The sequence below is a fragment of the Myotis daubentonii genome, chromosome 3 (genome assembly GCF_963259705.1).
Source record: "Myotis daubentonii chromosome 3, mMyoDau2.1, whole genome shotgun sequence".
NCBI lineage: Eukaryota > Metazoa > Chordata > Mammalia > Chiroptera > Vespertilionidae > Myotis > Myotis daubentonii.
This window is the reverse complement of record NC_081842.1, coordinates 159,282,104-159,300,300: the sequence shown is the minus strand read 5'-3', so window position 1 is coordinate 159,300,300 and position 18,197 is coordinate 159,282,104. Positions and strand designations below refer to the sequence as shown.

General features: G+C 35.2%; 1 protein-coding gene across 21 annotated transcripts in view; it reads left to right on the top strand.

The window, feature by feature from the left end:
* ADGRL2 (adhesion G protein-coupled receptor L2) overlaps nucleotides 1-18,197 on the top strand; it is a 288,043-nt gene that overhangs the window by 206,803 nt on the left and 63,043 nt on the right. The window lies entirely within an intron of this gene.

The following is an 18,197-nucleotide window of genomic DNA, read 5'->3' as shown; positions in this document are numbered from 1 at the left end:
ACACAGGCTCTTTCCAAGGTGGTGTTAGGGCCCCTAGCAGTGTGCTCACAGAATCATATGTTTTTGTAAAATGTGCTGAAGTTTGATATTTAAAAACAATCTTTTGAGGTTTTAATTTCATTCTTTGACCTCTACTTTGTTATACTTCCCCTCATTATGGTCACTTAGGTGTAGCCAAGAGCATTTTGGGATTCTGTTAAGTGGAGGTTCAGTTGGTGATAAATTCAGTTTGGGTTTAGTGGGGAATTTTTATGTGGTTTGTAGACACTCATGCACAGTTTAGTTATTGCTAGCTATTCTGGTGGGGAAAAATGGCCTCTAGAAATACTCCTACTACTCAGTATACCACATTACTGATCATGACATAAATGTGCAAGGCCAGGTGTCATCTTACAGTATCAATGTGTCCTATGCACCTGAAATATGTGGAGAAATAATGGTTGAAATGTGTGAAGCCAGAAGCTATTCTGTCTTCCAGTCATTAAATGTGTAAAACAGTAAATGGAGATTTGGTTCTCATATACATATACCTAATTCAAACAGAATTAGTTGTTTCCTTAGTGAAGTACATATGGTAGATGCATAGAGAACATATCAAATGTGGTACTTAAAATTATAACTGCACCATCCTGTTCCTCTCTTTTACTGAGTATCATATAAAATAGAATCATAATAAAAAATACCTGTGTTTGTGGGGCACAGGCCATAGCAGGTCAACATGAGCACCTGTGACATTGTAGATGCATGTTTCATGCATTCCAACCATCAATAATAAGAAACAAGTTTTAATCAGCTGTTTTAGAGGAAAAGCAAAATTATAGAAAGTGACACTAAAATTGTTAGATAAAGAAGGAGTTATAGATTGTGGAGTAAAAAATAACAAAAGTATTATAAGAAATGTCAAGCAATTAAATTTACTAAAACATTAATTTAAGCTTTGTGATATTAGTAGGCTTTTAAACATGTTTTGTTGTAATTTGACTTGATTTCTAAATAAGTATTCACTTTGGTACCAGGTTTTCTATTTATATTTTTTTCCATTTTTTCCCCTGAAAGTAGTAGAACTAAATTTTAAGCTTTAGACCTCAGAAAACTTTTCCATTTCTTTCTGCCTGTTTTATTTATAATGTGACAGTTTCAGAAAATTGGCACAATGTTCCACTGGACATTCATGGTTGATGTGTGCAATTTAGGACATTTCTTTATATATTTTTTATTATATTTCATTATGTCTTTGTATTCTAAAAATTTAGGATTTGGGAGAAGAAAGATTGAAAATTTGAAAATGAACTAATATAATTTATTAAGGGGGGCATTGATTAAGTAGATGAAATAACAACATTTATTTATTCATTCAATAAAAAATTTGAAATAGGAAAACAATTATCACATTTAAAAAATGCTTGTTTTTTTTTTAATTTAAATTCTTTATTGTTTAAAGTATTATGTTTGTCTCCTTTTTCCCCCATTGGCATCTTCCCAGCCACTACCACCCCCTCAGCACACGCCTTCACCCCCCTACTGTCTGTGTCCATTGGTTATAGTTATTTGCATGTGTACAAATCCTTTGGTTGGTCTCTTACCCTATCTTTCTATCCTCCCCTGCCTTCCCTCTGAGGTTTGACAGTCTGTTGGATGCTTCTGTGTCGCTGGATCTATTTTTGTTGATCAGTTTATGTTGTTCATTATATTTCACAAATGAGTGAGATCATGTGCTACTTATCTTTCTCCGACTGGCTTATTTCGCTTAGCATAATGCTCTCCAGGTCCATTCATGCTGTTGCAAATCGTAAGAGTGCTTTCTTTTTTATAGCAGTGTAGTATTCCACTGTGTAGATGTACCACACTTTTCTAATCCACTCATCTGCTGATGGGCACTTAGGTTGTTTCTAAGTATTAGCTATGATGAATTGTGCTGCTATGAACATAGGGGTGCATATATCCTTTCTGATTGGTGTTTCTAGTTTCTTGGGATATATTCCTAGAAGTGGGATCACTGGGTCAAATGGCAGTTCCATTTTTAATTTATTGAGGAAACTCCATACTGTCTATCATAGTGGCTGCACCAGTCTGCATTCCCACCAGCAGTGCGTGAAGGTTCCTTTTTCTCCTCATCCTCACCAGCACTTGTCCTTTGTTGATTTGTTGATGATAGCCATTCTGACAGGTGTGAGATGGTACCTCATTGTTGTTTTGATTTGCATCTCTCGGATGATTGGTGGCTTTGAGCATGTTTTCATATGTTTCTTGGCCTTCTATAGGTCCTCTTTCGAAAAGTGTCTATTTAGGCCCTTTGCCCATTTTTTATTGGATTATTTAATCGTCCTTTTGTTAAGTTGTATGAGTTCCCTATAAATTTTGGATATTAAACCCTTCTTGGTGATAACATTGGCAAATATGTTCTCCCAAGAGTGGGCTCTCTTGTTTTATTGATGGTTTCCTTTGCTGTGCAGAAGCTTTTTATTTTGATGTAGTCCCTTTTGTTTATTTTCTCTTTAGTTTCCATTGTCCTAGGAGCTGTATCAGTAAAAATATTGCTACACATATGTCTGATATTTTGTTGCCTATGGATTTTTTTAAGATTTTTATGGTTTCCCATCTTATGTTTATCCATTTTCAGTTTATGTTTGTGTATGGTATAAGTTGGTGGTTTGGTTTCATTTTTTTGCATGTATCTGTCCAATTTTCCCAGCACCATTTATTGAAGAGATTGTCTTGACTCCGTATGCTCTTGCCTCCTTTGCCTGGAAGTTTTTTTCTTATTACTCTTCAAATTTGCCAAAACAATACAGCTAGAGTAGGCAAGAGAATGTATACTGATTTTTCTGGGACATTTTATAACTTGGTAATTTTTATGTACATTAAATTATCTTATGACCCAGCCCTTAGATGTTCTTGTTTACTCATGAATTCCTATAAATGTAATTGGAAAGAATGCTTATAAGTAACTTTTGAAATCTAATTTTGCGTTGTTATGTGAATGAGAATATACCTTTTAAAATGTATATAAACACATATGTTAGATAACTAGAGAGATAGATATGCTAATTACCCATATATTATCTGATAAGTTGATTTAGGACCTTTAATATGTGCATTGCCATTTATTTCAACTCTTGGCGAGTAGGCCTTTATTAAGCCGTGATGATTACTGAATATGAAATGTAACCAAGATTATTTTTATTCAAATATAATTTAAATATTCATCAAAGAGAAGTTATGCTTGAGACTGACAGAGACTATTAACATCAAAAAATATAATTAACTGCATTGGGTATCATGAAGTAGAGCTAGCCAAATAGCCGAGAGGTCTAATTGCTCTAGAGTTAGAGAAGCAATGGCTTTATTTTGTGCTGTAGCTGTGGAATTAATAGTAATGTGGTTTCCTATGTGGGCCAATTAAAAGCTGCCTGTTAAGGTTCATTGCTCTATAGGAAACCCATTGACTATCGCTTAGCAAACAGGATTGACATGTCAGTGTGTACAAGAAGATAAAATACTATAAAAACCGTGAACATGAGAAGTCGTCTTAAAAGAACTGTTTTGAAAACAATTGTAATTAACCTGTTTTCTGTGCCAGTGCTGTGTAGTGGATGTTGTGGTGTCCCTTCCAGATTTCCCCTATTGGCTCAGGCTGCTCGCTCTCCTTCCCCCAGCTGCCTGGGAAATTGCCTGCTGATGGGCTCACAGTGGTCCCTGCCCCGGAGCTGCAGGGGCTGAAGGGATCTTAAACTCTTCTCCCCAGAGGCAGCCTGCACCAAAAGCCAGAGCCAAAGGCGTGGCCTCCTCCTCCTTTCCTTCACTTTGAGACTTCTCTGAAGGGCTTTCCCAACTCCAGCGCTCCCTCCCTCAGGAATTTGCTGTGTCTTTGTTGCAACCACATTGGACTTCTCTAGCTCCCCCAATTGTGCTTTCTCATGGCTTCACGGGTCCTTCTGAAAGCACTTGTGCCTCACAGAGACTTTGCCCTCAATGAAATTCCACTTCCTGCTTACCCAACCTAAGAAAGCTAATACTATTCAATAGAAAGAGAAGTTCTGTCAGTGGTACTGTTCCATACATTACAGGAACCTGGCAATTAAAAACATTTTAAAAATTTGAAAAATTAAATTTGTTTTAAAGCAAAAAAGAAATGCCCAGTTCAGGTTCAGAAATGGCATTTTACATTCTAAAGTTTGTCTTTGTCATGTGGTCCTTTTTCTTTAACAAAGGTAATATTCTGTCCTTTGTGTCTTTATTAAGCTTTTTCTCTGTATTTTTTAAAAAAGAAGAAACCATTCCTGAAAAAAGATTGTGCCCTGCTCAGGCTGTTGAGATGTAAAAGTGGGCAGACGTTCTAATGGCCTTTTGACATTAATGAGATTGCTGAAATGGAAAAGCGAAGGATCAAAGATAATAGCAAGACTTTTCTTGTTTCTTTTCCTTCATAATGACATATCAAATATAGTAAAAAAAAATTTGCTGTGATTCCTAACATAATACATAATTTTATGTGTGAGTGTAGGACTTGAAGTATTAGAATGCTCTTTGCAACTAAAGATAATTCTAAAACTCTTGCTATAAATATAAAATATGTAACTTCAAATACATTTTATTAAATTACAACAATCTCAGTTTAGCTGTTACTTTTGTAAGACATGTAAAAATCTTGAAATATTTAATAGATTCCAATGTGTATAATGTAATAAAGTGTGCATTGTGTCTTTAATCTGCAGTCACAACGATGTTTTCCTAGCCACTCATTATTTAATATGCTTACCCTGTTTATATCTGTGGCCTGAGAGTGCATGTTCGCTCTCTGAAGAGCAGGGTTGATGCTTCACAGCACACAGCCTTGTCCTCCCCAGCCTGTACATGGTGTTAGCGGTATTTAAAGCTTTCAAGTCTCACATTTTATAGGTCATGATGAACTGAGCCTTTCAGACAAGTTACTGATACGAAGCTAATTCAGGCTAGGAAGATAATATGGAATAGAAGCTTTCTAGTTTCACTGTCATTTTTAAAAACTTAAACAAGCTGCAAAATTCAGAAAAGTTTTTAAATTTGATTTATATCTTATGGTTATGGAACTGTTTTTCACTTCTGAAAATTATATCTTTATCTTTTATCCACTCACTGTTTTATGCTACCCATAATTATTAAGCTTTGTGATGTACAAGCTAATGTGACAAATACTCTAAATTTATGTATGAGTGGGAAGAATATTTTCAAGTCTATAGACTGATGTTTATGGACTTAATAAATTTTAGATAAGGCACAGCATTATGCACTGAACATGGCTCAGAGATTCTTAAAACAGGCACAAACCGCTCAAAAGATATTATAATCTGGTGAAGAAGATGAGGGGTGTACAGAAATAATGACTTCAAATCGCTGAGGTAGCACCATGCACTTTCAAAATCTGATGGAGAACAGACAGTGTTGAGCAATGGCCTGAAGTGTGAAAATGTACTGTATGTTGAGGAAATACTGACCATAGGTCTGATAAGGGAGGTAATGCAGCGTCTGTCCTCACCCTTTCTAACTTTCCATGGCACGCAGCATCTCATCAGCTTTCTTCTTATCGGGAGCCTTGTGGATCCTCTTCTTGCCCTTAGTCTAAGGAGGAAAGGATTTTTCAAAAATTATGCTCTTTGTATTTCTCAAAATTATGGAATACTTATAAAATAGATGTTAAAAACTGATTTTAACTCTATAATATCAATATGGAAAATAACACAAGGGTTTTAGGCCCTTTATATTAATTCTGAAACAATATAGAGTTCACTCTTTTTGTAGCAGAGAACATTATTTTATATCCATTTGTTTTGTTTTGTTTTCCTGCATAGATATTGGTTGGATGTGGTATATTTAGGATATTACTCTGCTTTTAAAACTAGGTATTTCTGTACCTAAGCTATGTCTTATGTTGCTGATATGTCTTATAGTACTGTTTCTAGTACCAGGATGCATACAAAATCATCATCCCTCCCTCCCTCCCTCCCTCCCTCCCTCCCTCCCTCCCTCCCTCCCTCCCACCCTCCCTCCCTCCCTCTCTTTCTCCCTATCTATTATCTGTCTGTTTTTAGATAATTTCTTGCCTTTGTGACTGAGATGTGGCAAGAGGACACTTCCCTTGATCTGTGTGTTTGTTTGTTTGTTAAAGAGCACTTTGAGTAATACACTGTAGGCTGAATGCTTATGAGAAGGTGTTCAGTTATCAAGAATGCCATCAGCAGTGCCTTGTTGCTTTCTTATCAGCTACTTCCTGCTGCCAGCTTGGCACTTATTTCAATAGAAAAGGATTTGCATCAAATGTATGCCTTATTATATGCAGCTAACATGGGGTTTTTAATTGTGCAAACACATGAGACTCCTGCAGTGATAGTCAATTTGATAAAAGGATTAGATTATGAATATTTTGTCATGATTAAAGATTAGTTCTGATTTATCAGAAGTAAGCCAGTGAAATGTGCCATGTATTTGCCAGTGAGGTGAGACTCCATTAATTTTGAGAGTGAATGATCCACAGCATATCTAACTCTTTATAAGTCTCTAATGGATTTGATTATTTATATTATGGGTATTAAGGATTGTTTTTAGCCTTCCACACCTACTTTACTGCTAACAGTATTCCAAGAGTCTGTGGTTGTGGATTTTTGCCTTTATTGTTTTTCACTTCTTATCTTACAGAAGTTAGGTAAATATCTATACAAAATTTGTGCAGTTTTTATTAGGGAAATGGAATCTTGTATGTATCAGTGAGACATTTTGAATTGTTCCTTCAGTAATAAAACTTTAGTTTAATATAGAAGAATGAGAAATCCGATTGTTAAAAAACCACACACCCACAAAAACAAGTATTTATAAATGTAGTCATTTAAGTAAAAAGTAAATTTTCCTGAGTTGATTAAATGACTCAACAACATATACTTTGTCTAAAGTTTTTTATAGGTAGACAAATTTAAAATGATTTTGTTTTTAAGTTTTCAGTTTGATTTGTATAGGAAGTTCTGTGAACATTTGTTGCTGTGCTGTAATCAAAATGAGGTCTGTAAAAGCAGAAATTACATTAGCTGTCAATTAGACTAGAAATCTGTTTCGTGTATATGCAGAGATATATAATACTGACTAAATGACACCCCATCAAACATCTTGGGAGGCAGAAAATATATTTATGGCATAATTTTCCTGTTTATCAAAGTCATATCCAAACCAAGGGAGTAATCCTTAAGGTGAATTTAAAATAGCAGCAACAAAAATCTGGTTTACTCAGTTTTGCCCTCTAAAACTCCTTTTGGTTGTAGGTTCTTTTTTCATTATTTCAAACTCTAATCCTCTGAGCGGGTAATTAACGGACCAGAAAAGCCATTTGTGGAAAAGAAGAGCCACCAGGGTGAAAATATTTCTCCACCAAATGATCTTTAAGAAGTAAATAATTACAAAAGTAAAAGATGTGGGATGACCAATCTAAATCTAAGGATAATTAAAAGGAATAGAATATGAAAATCAAAATGCTTTGCATGTAAAACAATTCTCATATCATAACAGGACTAATTAAATATTTAGAAACCAAAAATCCCCTCACAATTTGAAGAAAAAGAACCCCCGACAAAAGGGTCTATAACTTTGCAGATAATGAGCAAGGGCTAGAAGAAGGAAAAACATCACAGATTGGCTCCAAGACTCTGCAAGGTCATGTCTTATTACGCTATGTCTTTCATATGGTCTGGTAACAAGTTTCTTGCTAATTTAATCTAACTAGGGCATCCCATAGCAATTTCCCTTGTTAATAATGTGATACTTTCTGCAAGTGCAAACTATAGTAGGTTAACAGTTTTTAAAAATCATTGCTCCTAATTGATACAGAGCATAATAATTGCTTTTGAATTAATAAAAGCAGAGTTCTTGAAAAACTGGACACAAGTGATATTTTTAAAGTATTTCAATATAAACTGGACACAAGTGATATTTTTAAAGTATTTCAATATTTTGTAGTTTATCCCCACTTAAATTATTATTTTTCCTTTCATTTAGCAGTTAGACCTGATGACCCTGTGAATGAAACTTAGTCTAAGTGGCATGCTTTGTAAACAAATACTTCCTATTTTGCTAATACTGTAAAAGCACGCACATTTATGTTGAATGTGCATTTGTGAAAACAAGAATTTTGTACTGGATTAATAAGGCTCTGAGTGAGTTAAGCCTAATTTGCATTAAACTGACCCCAAGGTTCAGTAGAAACTGCAAGAAATTTCAAAGGTTCCTAAAACATAGAAAGTTGTCTTTAGCAGATCAGCAATGCCATTTCAAAATGCTTATTTCAGTAATTAATGTGGAATTTTTGAGGATATATTTAAGTTTCTAAGATGCGAATTTAGCTATAAATATTACAGTATGCATACTTTGTGGTTATTATTCCTGACACAATATTTTACTCTGACACAAATGATTATGGAAAGTGTCATTTTTTATGTTATTCCTGCTTTCAACATATTGAAAAACAGAATGACAATCTTCTGGGCATGATCTTAATCAAGCTTTTATTAACTTTCTGTAGGTTTACCTGATGTTTATTTGGCTTTCTATTTCTGTTACATGCTGTACACTTTTCAGTCATATAGGTTTATGCTTATATATTGATAATACAGAAAGATACTTTGTATTTTTGCTTATACTTATTTAAATAATAAATTGGCTTTTTAACACCTTTTTAAAATACAGTTGCAAAGATTTAATCGCAGTTGCAATTTTTAAAAAATCAAGATTATATTTAATTTTTTTGAAAACACCAGTATGTAGGAAACCAAATGGAATAGAAATTACATTATTTATTTTTTTCAAGTTATGTACTCAAGCATGTACCAATATTCAAGCATATTTTCCTAGGATGTTGATAGTGATTTTATTTCAATAATTCAATTTTATTTCCATGATTTTGAAATGCTTTAAATAACAATATTCTATAATGCTTAGCGAGTACAATATTCTAACATGTCTACATAATTAAATACTTTGTGATGGGTAGAAAGCTTCTAGAATACACGAAATTATTAAATAACTTATGAGAGCATAGTTATATGACAAATGAGAACATTACTATGGAACTCTTTTTTTTTTTTTACCGTATTAATTACACACCATTTAGCTTCCTAATGTTATGTTTACCTTGCAATTAGTTAGGCTCCGAAATCATCATTAATAAATATTTAAAGAAAGCAGAGCCCACTTTCCTTAGCTCACAGAAGAGAAGTTTAGATGATTAAAAAAAAAACCAACACATTTTATTATACAGTAAAAAAATAAAAGGTTTGGTTTAACATTCAACTCAGTCTCCCTCTTTAGTGATGATGATTGTTACTTATATCTTCGTATCTCATGTTTTATTTAATTACTTTGCTTGAGCAAATCTATTTGAGTTGGAACTTACCTTTCATGTTTTAAGATCATCTGCCACTTGTGTAAAAATGTTTTCTAAATTTGGACTAAAAAAGACAGGGGTTCTGGTATCTGCAGTACTATGTTCCTTGCTCATTTGGAATTGTTAGTTGGATGAAGTGATTTGTAAGCCAAAGGGTACTTTCCCCCTTGCTCCTTAAGTAGATCTATCTCACAAGTGTTATATTATTGGCTTTGATTATACCAAACTGTGTCCAAATTGACAGAATTCTTTGAGAATAAAGTACAGCTGATTGAAGCAGAATTGGATGTCTAAGTACTTATTTTCTCCTAACTGTGCTTATTTGCAAGCAGAAATCGACAAGTTAACTATTCATCATTATTTCATTTATTTAAAAATAATTAGTGAATCCTATTACGTGTCAGGCATATAATCACTTCTGATAAGAATTTATAGGTTGCCAGTGTCCTTTTTCTTTTTTACCCTTTGTGGTAACGTTTGTAAAATTTTAACATGTGTACTTGAATAGAATAAAATTCACTTACTGATATATAATAATTTTTTATTGAAGCTCAAGCATGGACATCATTTCATTAGTAAGAATGGATTTATAGTGCAATAATTCAACCATCCATGTTCTGTTCATTCAGAAGATATGATTCCCCGTGTGGGTGTGGTTTAAACTCTTCCAGGGCACTCCTGTAAATGTTCTGCTTATTTTTGGCACTTTGGAAAGGGTTATCATTCCATGGTACCCTGGAATCTTGGATAGATTTATTTCATCTCCAAAAAGTGAACACTTTTAACCAAGACAGACGGTAACTCAGGAAAGAAACAGACCTATTATTGATAGCATTTTATAATTGAATTTTTAAAATAACGGATACCCCCGAGAGACCGGCATTGTTGAAGCAATCTTCACCGAACATACGGACTCAATAAAGAACTGTTCTAATTCTAGAGGATGGCTCCAACAAATTCCAGCAAACATTAATTTTTAGTTTCTGTCATGATATTAATTTTCAGTTTTCTGAGCTTTTCTGTTGAATGCTGGAGTATTTGTTCAACTCAGTAGATTTTGAATTTTTAATCTTCCTTAGAACTGTGGTGAATAATGGCCCCTGGCAGGAGATAATGAAATTTTCTTAATTTATATTTTCAAGCAGAAGCTTCAATTGCAAATGGCATCCTATGGCCTGGAGACATAGCTCTATGTACGTTTTAGGGGAGATGCAGTAATAATGCAGTGCCATCGAGACGAGGAATGATGGGACAGGGAAGAAGTAATTTAAGGAGGCAAAGAGAATGTACCAAAGCTTTATTGTAGCGTATCTAATGATCTGCTGAAGATTCCCAATGGTTTTTGGAGCGTGACTGGATAAACTAATGTTATCTTGCCAAAACAGAAGCCCCTGCTTAACCAGCAGAACAAGGCTATTGATTAAAACACCTCTCACAATAGATTACATATGGAATCTCATCTCCATACTCTGCACTTGGTTAAAGTGTAATAATGAGCATAAGATAATCAAAAGAAGAGTAAAAGCAATCTGTTGGGCGTTGTACAGTTCCAGATTAGAGTTGGAAAGGAAACAAATTTGCATGAATAGTTCGGCCTGTTTTTAAAGCCGAACATAGGAAATCGTGTGCAGTATGATTTCTATAGAAAGATAAAATAGTTTGCCCCTTTAAGGTTTGCAAGTCGATGTTTATCTTATACAAGGGAGTAGTTGTTGTTATTAATCATATTTTGTTGTTTTTGGTCATTCATATTTGGTGAGTAATTGTACAGAGTTTGCCTGCATTATCTCATTTAACCTTAACAACAAACATCTAAGGAAGGTATAGCTAGGGTTGAAAGGTTTAATACATTGCTATGGACTCACAGTTAAGTAAGGAGCTGGGCTGGAACTTTCTGATTCTAAAGCCTCTTTTAAAAGCTAATCTTCCCAAATAGCAAATTTTTTTTGCATCTGAGTGATAAACGATATGCCATACTATGTTTTGTAAAATATATTCTCAGATTATAATAAGCAACATGTGCATTGTGCCTTTCATTTACAGTTTTAAAAGATTAAGGAAAATCAGCATATTAATCGTTAGTTTGCATTAATATTTCATGTGTTCCCCCCAAAAAGATGTTTTTTTAAAGACGGTACTGCTGTTACTTTGTGCATGACATTTTCTAAGTAAATTTTATGTATGAGAATGTAAATTATGGTATTACACGTTTATAAAATGCCTTTGATTAATTACACATTTTTCTTGGTAACATTTATCTTAATTTTAAAAAAATATTGTGGTTACCTTAAAAGTAAATGTTGAAACCCGAGAATTTTTATTAAATTTGTGAGATAAAATGTACTCTTTTAATACTTTTCACTTTTTACCATCTCCTAATTGTGATGATTGAGCGATTTGTTATATATTCCTTGAAGTATATTTTTCTTACACATTATGCACAAACCTGGACAATATCACTGACTTTAAATATTAACTCTAAAGTTTGCTATTCTGTTGTGTACAGGAAGGAAATTAGTAAACTACTCATCTCCAAAATTACTCGGTTTTATTTTTTTCAGCTTTAGAGATACACATTTGGCTTCACTCCTGAGTAGATTTTTTTTTTCTTATTTAGAGTAGAAAGACTTAAAACGAATGAGTTTTAAAATAATTTTTTAAAGTCAGTCTTTTTGTTCCATTTAAAGCAGCTTTATGGCCTATAAAGCAGGACTTAGGATTTTTTTTGGGTGTAGTTGATGGTTTTTATGTTTAAAAATGTAAGTTATGAATATGAATGTCAGAAATAATACTTTTGTTCTGGTATTTGAACTTGATAATGTACAAAGCATTTATTATTGTATTTAATTTAGTGACATGGAATTCTCATTTTAGATTAGTAAGAAGATTAGAGGAATAAATATTAAAATGATAGAAACTTGAGATCTACAAGAATGAGTAGAAATAACATATAGGTGATATTTTTTGAAAGTGCGCTTAACCCAGTGATGTGAAGTAATGATTATCTTTTGTCTATCCATGCCAACTTCTGGAAATTTTTAGAAATGTGGTTAGATATTAAGAGTGATTATATGCTTAGAATTTGAAAATGAGTGCTTTACATTTATTTACTAGACTAGGGGCCCGGTGCACGAAATTCGTGCACTGGGTGTGTGTGTCGGGGGGGAGCCCTCAGGCGTTGACCCCCATCACCCTCCAATCGCAGGATCGGCCCCTTGCCCAGGCCTGACGCATCTGGCCTAGGCGTCCGGCCCGGGCAGCGGGGACCCGCAGCTGCAGCGGCCCCGCGATCGTGGGCTCCGCTTTAGGCCCAGGCAAGGGACCCCTAGCTCCCGGGACTGCCAGCTTCGACCGTGCCCAGCTCCCATCGCTGGCTCCACCCCTACTTCCTGCTATCACTGGCCAGGGCGGAAAAGGCACCTGATTCTCCTATCATGGCTGGTGGGTAGGGCAAAGGCGGCCCCCCAGCTCTTAGCTCCCCCCTGGGTTTCTGATCACTGTCAGTGGCAGGGGGCTTCTTCCTGCTTTCCCTTTCGCCTCCCTGCATTGTGCCTACATATGCAAATTAACCGCCATCTTGTTGACAGTTAACTGCCAATCTTAGTTGGCAGTTAATTTGCATATAGCCCTGATTAGCCAATGAAAAGGGTATCGTCGTACGCCAATTACCATTTTTCTCTTTTATTAGTGTTGATGTTAAATCGTACATTATATCTCAGCTATTGCTTAGACATTATTTGCAAGGGCTGCACTTATGCAACTTTTGAGTTCTTTCTAAAAAATAATCATATTATTTCTTCCTATAGTTGAGCCACTTTGTTGAAGTTTATTTGAGTAAATAAGTCAAAGGTTGAATGTAGGAAAATTTTCAGTGATTACAGTGAATTGTTTTTTGTTATTGTTATTTTTAACAGTGTCCTCTTAGGGAACACAGTTTATTGGTACAGATTGTCAAAAAATATTTATGTCCAGGTTTATTTGGTGTTCAAAATTTTCATTAGCTAGCAAACTTTTAGGAAAAAATAATATTTTCTCTGTTTTTAAAAATGGGCTTGCATGTGATATATGTATGTTCCTAGAAGTTGTACTTCTTTAAAATCCCTCAGGTTAGGAATTTATAAATAACTAACCTGATGGTTCAAAATTAGAGCAACTAAAACCCTTGATTCTTATGATTAAAATAGCAAAGGACGTCATATTAGCGTCATAAACTCTATTATGTATTTGCTACATAAACCTTATTCATTACTTAATGAAATTTTATTTTACTTGTATTTTATTAAGATTTATAGAGCAAATGAATGAGTTTCCAATACATATTTATTCTTTACTAAACTATTTAAACTGTTCTCTAACCCAGTGGTTTTTAGTCATCAGAATCACCTGAATAACTAGTTAAAACTCAGATTGCTGGGTGTGGCCTCTGGATTCTGAGTCTGTGGTCTTGAGTAGGGCCTGAGGATGCATTTCTAACAAGTTCCCAGTTGACGCTGGTGCTCCCGGTCTGAGGACCACATCTTGAAGGCCAGTGCTTAATTAGCCTAACTCATCTGTGCATCTTTACAGATAGGTAATAAGATAAATTTTATTAAAGTTGAAGTGTTTAGTCAATATCTAGAATTCATTTTCTTTATGATAAATAGTAATTGTATTTCCTTCAAGTTGTAATCAATGGTCCACCTCCTTAAAAACCCCTATTTTTTCTCTTCTGCCTTGTTCTCATTCATACTTGAATTCATGCTTAACATTTGAGAAAAGTGTAGATTTTTAACATAATTCACATGGTATTACTGAAATATACTAATACTTTGTTAGTACAACCATACCTTTACTAATAAAGATACCTCTCCCCCTGGGAGAAAGTTATGCCAGGAACTATGCCTAGGGCTGAGAAAACAAACAAATGAATGCCGTTCTTTTCTTGGCTTACGTGTGCCTTTTCATTTTTGTTTCAAGGAAAACTTGGAGCAGAACAGTTGGAGGAAATTTACTTTGCTTCTGTATCTAATTCACTTTCCCTATCTTCTTAAATGATAGCAGTTTACAAGTGTCAAATCTTACCAACAGTGTATTGGTTTTCAGGTTTTTCTTCATGCTAACAGCTCACATTGGGTATTTCCTTTTCCCTTGTGTCCCACACTTACTGTATGTGGAAACCTAAGGCTACTTGCTTCATTCATAATTGAATGTACATAGTCTGTATTTTTATTTCCATCATTTGGTCCTCTAAAAGCTTTGGTTTTCTTTTCCATGAATCAAGATACTGCTATACAGATCTGGTATTTTTATGCTTCTGCATTCCACTTCTTGCTGATTAACCCTTTACTTTTTTCCCCTCAAGATTAAGTTTTTAAATATATGACATATAAAAATGAACATTTTTGACATCTTGAGATGCCATGAATTCTAGAAATATACATAGTTTTACTTGCAGGAACTCCATTAAGTCTCCTTACCTTCAATTGTACTTAGGAAGATAGCCCAAGAATTAATACCATTTGCTGTCTTAAAGTGAATGTTTTGAACAGTGTGATTAGTAATGATGGTAATTGCTTTTAACACTTATTTGAACCTGTAATTTTGGTGAGATGACTAATACAAAGATCAGAAAGAGTAAGTATGAGCAATTATTTTTCATTTACATGGTGTTGGTCTTTTAAAAAATAATGGAAGCAGGAATACTTTGTCCCTTGTATACTTCTTGTCAACATACTGTGACATTGAAAAATATAAAATGAAAAATTTGAATTCCATATTAAACTCATATTTATTCTTTCTGACCTTCTAGTGGGAAAAAACTGGGTAATCATCAGGTATGCTTTATTTTTGAAAAAATATATAAATCTCCAAATTCTTTGAGCTACATCCTTCTTCACCTTGGTCCAAAGTCTGTCATGGTCTTTGTGCATTTCAGCCTTGAGCATAATTTCCTTTCTCTCCCACCTGTTGTTGGATTGATACGTGAGAAGAAGCTTCTGTGGGAAGGGGGACAGTGATGATATATATGGAAAGTTTACTAACAAGTGGAATTATTTGGGGGGATTTCTGCTATGAGTATCTTTTAGATACATTTTAAAACCATTTGCAGCATGGCAGACTTAACACTGTTGAGTGGTTATAAAATGTATACTGAGGGAGTTTATAAAAAGGGATCTAACTCAGATGAGTTTAGATTATTTTGATTCTGAAAGGTGTGAGAGTTATATAAATGGAGGGCCTTTGTAGGTATGAGTATATACAAGAAAGAAATTTAAAGAACTTGAGGTTTTATGGGGACTAGGTTAGTTGTTGAGGGTCCCTGGGAGATTAAGACACTTATAAAAAGGAGCGAAATCTCTTTTTGCTCTAAATTTAACAAAGGAGAGAATGAAACATTAGTTGAAACATTAGATATTGACCTATTGAGAAATCTTAAATCTTATCTTCTATTATTTAAATTTTTAGGATATAAAATTGGTTCTGTGATTTATGTTAAAATAATTCACTTACACTAAATTGAGAACAATTGGCAAATTTCCTCAAGAGATTGAACCAATTTATAAGAAATACAGAATAATGAAAGTAAAACAGAAGAATGTGACAGGGCACCATTTACATTATACATGTTCTTGGAAATTATTTTGTACTAGAGGCCCGGTGCATGAAATCATGCCTGGCCAGCGATCAGGGCTTATTGGGGCCAGGCCAATCAGGGCTAGGCCAGAGAGGAGGCAATGGTCGCCAGATGCCGATGCCGCCATCGTCAGCTCCCAGACACCACATGGTTCCCCGCCTCCCTTCTTCCACCTTCCACTGCAGCAGGTGGGCAGTGGGCCGATTGGGGCCTGCCGGCCAGGGAGAGGGACAGAGCAAGCCCTCAGCTCCCCTGGGAAAGGGGCCACATCCACTGCCACCCATCCCTGGTTCTCCATCCCAGCCCGGGGGCCAACCCTGATTGAGCTATTAGGGCCTGCCAGCTGGGGGGAGGAACCACAAGAGGTTGGCCGTCTGGAGGGGGGTAGAGGGGGAAGGACCACAGGAGGTTGGCTGTGGGAGCGCACTGACCACCAGGGGGCAGCTCCTGCATTGAGCATCTTCGTCCTGGTGGTCAGAGTGCATCATAGCGACCAGTCGTTCAGGTCGTCCAGTCGCTTAGGCTTTTATATATATAGATGATACGTTTTTTTAAAAATATGGTACCAAATACTATAGATTACTTTAGAGAAAATATATTGTTAGCTTAGTATTCACACCAACAATATTAGTTATAACTTATTTAATATTTAAGACTCGTTTATAATATATCTTGACCTATAAAATTTACCTTTTTGATTCTTTAGAGGTTTTCAGGTCTTGCTGTTCTTTAAGGAAGAGTCAACCTGGTTTAAGTTGAAATAGCTTCTAAGGTGCCTGACTTGTTAACACACTTACCTCTCTGACACAGTTCTTCTTCCACTGTTCTTTAGTTACATGCTGTGCTATAAACTGGGCTGCGCCCAGGCCTATGTGGCTCATCTGATTGGAGCATCATCCCATATACCAAAAGGTGGCAGGTTCAATTCCTGGTCAGGGAACATATCCAGGTTGTGGGTTCAATAGTGGGGGAGGCAACTGATTAATATTGCTCTCTCACATCAACATTTCTCTATCTTTCTCTGCCCTCTCAACTCCCCCGTCAGTAAAATCATGTCCTCAGGTAAGGATCTATAATAATAAAAGCATAATATGCTAATTAGACTGACATCCTTCTGGATGAAGCCGGGGCTGCGAAGGAAGCCCGAGTCCCGGGTGCCAGAGGGAAGCTGATGCTGGCAGCCAGGGGAAGGAAAGCCTAATCTTGCATGAATTTCGTGCATCAGGCCTCTAGTTTAAAAATAAAAACACTGGCCCTTCCCAGTTAGGCTCAGTGGATAAAGCGCCGGCCTGCAGACTGAAAGGTCCCAGGTTCGATTCCCATCAAGGGCATGCACCTTGGTTGCGGGCACATCCCAGTAGGAGGTGGGCAGGAGGCAGCTGATCGGTGTTTCTCTCTCATCAGTGTTCCTAATTCTCTATCCCTCTCCCTTCCTCTCTGTAAAAAAATCAATAAAATATATTAAAAAATAAAAATAAAAACATTGGGCTGCTTTTTCATTCTTTTTTTTTTTTTTTTTTTACCATTTTCTAGTCCAGTTATTGTATGTACTATAGGATGTCTGGTATTCAAATTGTTAAATAAGTTTTGGTATAATGCTTCTTAATTTATGTAGTTTTGGAAAATATAATAAAAGCCTGCAAATATTACTTATAAAGGATAATTCTTGCCTTTAAAAAGCTTATAATAAAGATCATTTGGATAAATTCATAGAACTTAAATAAATACCATGTTGCCTAGAATTCTAACCTAATTCTAATAATCTTGATAATTTACTGACAACACAAAAATAAGAAAATACTTCCAGTTGTAATAAATAGGACATACTATGCATCACATCAGTGACATTCTTTTTAATGTTATGTTTCAGGGAGTCTTAATTTAGAAGAACCAAGTTTCATAGTCATATCATATTAATAGTACCAGCACATTAATCTAGAAAATTGAAAGAGTAAAAACAATGTTTAGACACTCAATATGTGCCAGGCACTATGCTAAATCTTTATTTTTTTAAAAAAAAAATGTTTTTATTGATTTCAGAGAGGAAGGGAGAGAGAGAGATAGAAACATCAATGATGAGAATCATTGATTAGCTGCCTCTGTACTCTCCCCACTGGGGACCAAGCCCACAACCTGGGCATGTGTCACGGTGGGAATTGAACTGCGACCTCCTAGTTCCGTGGT